This window comes from Carlito syrichta, unplaced genomic scaffold, assembly GCF_000164805.1.
Source record: "Carlito syrichta isolate Samal-C Ts95f unplaced genomic scaffold, Tarsius_syrichta-2.0.1 Scaffold302318, whole genome shotgun sequence".
Taxonomy (NCBI): Eukaryota; Metazoa; Chordata; class Mammalia; order Primates; family Tarsiidae; genus Carlito; species Carlito syrichta.
In genome coordinates this window covers 204,348-208,667 of record NW_007246414.1, presented here as the reverse complement: position 1 = coordinate 208,667, position 4,320 = coordinate 204,348, and positions in this window count along the sequence as shown.

The window sequence follows — 4,320 nt, the reverse complement described above, 5'->3', positions numbered from 1 at the left end:
AGCCTGGGCAATGGAGTAAGACTCCAACTCAAAAAAAAAAAAAAAGGTGCAGTAATGAAGACATTGTAGTACTGGGGGATGGAGAGAAACAAATCAGTGGAATAAAACAGAGAAATCAGAAATAGATTCACCCAAATACATCCAATTTTTGACAAAGAAGCAAAAGCAATTCAAGGGAGGAGAGATAGCCTTTTTAATAAATGATGCTAAGCCGGGCTCAGTGGCTCAGCCTATAATCCCAGCACTTTGGGAGGCTGAGGTGAGTGGATTGCCTGAGCCCGCGGGTTCGAGACCCGCCTGGGCAAATTGGTAAGACCTCATCCCTACAATAAAATAAAAAATTAGCTGGGCGTGGTAGCGCGCACCTGTAGTTCCAGCTACCTGGAAGGCTGAGGCGGAAGGATCGCCGGAGCCCAGCAGGTCGAGGCTGCGTGACCGGGAGCAGCCACTGCACTCCAGTCTGTGCGACAGAGTGAGACTCCACCTCAAAAATAAATAAATAAATAAATGATGCTAGAGCAACTGAATATCCATAGACCAAAAAAAGTACCTTAACTTTTTTTTTTTTTGAGTTAGTGTCTCACTCTTGCCCAGGCTGGAGTACTGTGGCACACTCATGACCACTGTAGCCCTGACCTGCTGGGCTCAGGCGATCCTTCCACCTCAGACTTCCAAGTATCTGGAACCACAGGTGTGCACTACCATACCCAGCTAATTTATTTATTTATTTATTTATTTATTTATTTATTTATTGTAGAGACAAGATCTCATCATGTTGCCCTGGCTGGTCTCGAGTCCCAGGGCTCAGGCAATCCTCTTGCCTCAGCCTCCTGAATTGCTGGAATTACAGGCATGAGCCACCTTGCCCGGCCTGTACCTTAACCCTAATCTTAACCTTAACCTAAACCTTAACCTTAACCTTAACTTTAACCATAATTTTACACCTTATACAAAAATTAACTCAGAATGTGCCATGGACTTAAATGTAAAATATAAAACTATAAAACTAATAGGACAAAACCATAAGAGAAAATCTTCCGAACATAAGACCAGGCACAGTGTTCTTAGATATGACATTGAAAGCACATTCCAATTAGGAAACAGGCAAAAGATATGCACAGAAATTTTACTGACAAGGATACACAGATGGCAGATAAGCATATGAGAGGTTTAACATCATTAGTGGTTAGAGAAATGCAAATTAAAGCTATATTGAGATATCACTACATACCTCTCAGAATGGCTAATATAAAAAAATAACAATAATGTCAAATGCTAGTGAGGATATGAACAAACTGGATATTCCTACATTGTTGGTACAGTTACTCTGGAAGATAATTTGGCACTTCCATTTAAAACTAAAAATGAGCTTGCCATATGACTCAGCATCTGCCCTCTTAGGAGAGATGAAGACTTGCACACAATGTTCGTAGCAGCATTATTTGTAATAGTTCCAAACTGGAAAATATTCAGATGTTCTTTAAGCAAACTGTGGTAATCCATACCACAGAATAATAGTCATAAAAAGGAATGAACTATTGATACACAAAACAACTTGGATGGTCCTTAAGAAAATTATGCTGGACCAGGTGCAGTGCTCACACCTATAACCCCAGCACTTTGGGAGGCCAAGGTGAGAGGATTGCCTGAGCACATGAGTTTGAGACCAGCATGGGCAACTTGGAGAAATTAGCTGGGCATGGTGGCATGTGCCTGTAGTTCCAGCTACTTGGAAGGCTGAGGCAGAAGGATTGCCTGACCCAGCAGGTTGAGGCTGCAGTGGCCAAGAGTGTGCCTGGGTGACAGAGTGAGACTCCTACTCAGAAAAAATTCACTGAGTTTATGTGGTACTACTGGCAGATTTAAGACAATCTATTGTGATCAGTATTAGTCATCATTTTAAATTCACCTAAAAGTAATTAAAAAAAAATTTTTTTGAGTCGGAGTCTCACTTTGTCATCCAGGCTGGAGTATAGTGGCACACTCATGGCCACCACAGCCTCAACTTGCTGGGCTTAGGCAATCCTTCCACCTCAGCCTTCCAAGTAGCTGGAACGACAGCCTGGCTAATACTTTGATTTATTGAAGAGAGAACATCTCACCAAGTTGTTCAGGCTGGTCTTGAATCCCTGGACTCAGGCAGTCCTCTTGTCTCTGCCTCCCAAAGTGCTGGGATTGTAGGTGTGAGCCACTGCACTTGGCCTTTTTTTTTTTTTTTCCTTTTGAGTCAGGGCCTCTGTTGCCCAGGCTGGAATGTAGTGACACAATTATGGCTCACCACAGTCTTGACCTTCTGGGCTCAAGTGATCCTTCCACCCCAGTCTCCTGAGTAACTGGGACTACAGGCATGTGCCACTGTGCCTGGCCAATTTTTTGACTTTTCTTTTCTTTTTTTTTTTGGTAGAGACAAGGTCTCACTGCATTGCCCAGGCTAGTCTTGAACTCCTGGGCTCAAGCAATCGTCCTATCTTGGCCTCCCAAAGTCCTGGGATTACAGGTGTGAGCCACTGCACCCAACCTACTTGAGAGTAATTTTTTAAAAAACAGTATTCCTCTCACATGAATTTTCTACGTGACAGGTACAATTGAGCAATGGCCACACAAGTGTCCAGGGATGGAACTGAATGCATGACAAAAGGTTAAAGAGTTTTCCAGCAGATTGCCAATGATTTTTTATACTTCCTGAATGTCCTAGGGGTTGGTTTAGTATGGGATCGATTTGTATCTAAAACTAGAGATCAAAACTGAACAGATTTCAAAAATAGCAATGAACATGGTTGCAATGTTAGAATTAAAGACTTACTGAAATAAAGTCAGGCAAAAGAGTATAATCAAAAGATTCTGAACAGTCCTGGTGAGTTTTACTTTAGAAAAAAGTTCTGAGATAAATGATTCAGATTGATGTGGAAGCCAATTTTATATTCATTCTTCTCTAGATAATCCAGATTCTATCTTGAACATTTAGTCCCTCAAAAAGCAAAGAAGGCACATAACATTAGAATAGAATCCTTTGTCGTCTATTGAATTTGATGCTTTCATGATCATTATGAGAAAATGCTTTCAGATGATTTACAAATGATTTAGAAATTGAGGCAACCCTTTCCAAGTGGATATTATGTTTCGGCACACAGTGATGCTTGTAGACATATCATTTTACAGAATGAAGTGGCCATTTTTGTGGGATGCATTTTCTAAAGAGTATTTTGAAATAGTGGTGGTTAGGGTTATTTTAAAACATAATTTTCACCCTTTGCAAGTTAAGGCTTTTGATCCTGATAATTGTCAATAAGGACATTAAGATCTAAGTATCTGCATTCCCGGTTTACTAAAAACATTGATAAGAAAATTTTGAGTAAAATTCAGAGTTTTTAAAGTACCTAAACTTATTTTTCCATTTAAATTTGTATTAATTTAATAAGAAACAAATGGCTTAAACCCAAAGAAGCAAGGATTGCAATAAATTTTGCTTAGCATTATTCTCTTTTGATTAAAAAGTAAAAGGTAAAGTAAAAGTTTAAAAGCATGTGGGAAAAAAGTTCTTCAATTTTTGTCACTCAGCAGCCTAGAGTTTAGTGACCCTTTACAATGGGGATACATTTTTGCAGCGGGATTTGCTAATTTGGATGAAAAGAAGGCAAACTGTGAGTGAACCTCAAAATACTTTGTATTGCTTCATTTAAATTTGCTTCATTCTTCTGGGTATCCTGAATTCTCTCTCTCTCAGCACCAATTAACTAGGAAGGCATGTAGGTGACATTGGAAAGTTACTTTCTGGTTCTTTCTACAGATACTAACCTGACCTCACCTGAGACCTTGCCTTGAGATCAGATTGGACCTGACTGAACATCTGTCATTTGATAATCTCAAGGCATCTCAAGCACCCAAGGAAAAACTGGAGGTTTCTTGGGTAACTAGGTTACACACTTGGTTAGATAAGCCAATTCTAATTTTGTTAGCACCATTGTTTCTGCATATGTTATGCAAGGGGAAAAAGACTTTAAAGAGTACTATATGTTTTAAAATATAATACAGGTTACCATGAAACACTGTGTTATATTGAATTTGGGGAAAAAAAATAACAAAATTTAAAACAATTAGGTAGCTTAGAATGTTCTATTAGGTTATACTGTGTCCCTGTGTTGTGAGAATCCAAATTTTACTGCTAGGTAAATTTGGACCCACAGAGAGTAGGCAATTTGCAGATTATTATTATAAACAGGGAATTTGACGGAAATCCAGGACCTGAGCTTTGTGGCCTTTTACTCTTGCACTTTTTGCAGTCTAATGATTGAAAACACGGGAGTGACCTGAATTAAGAAG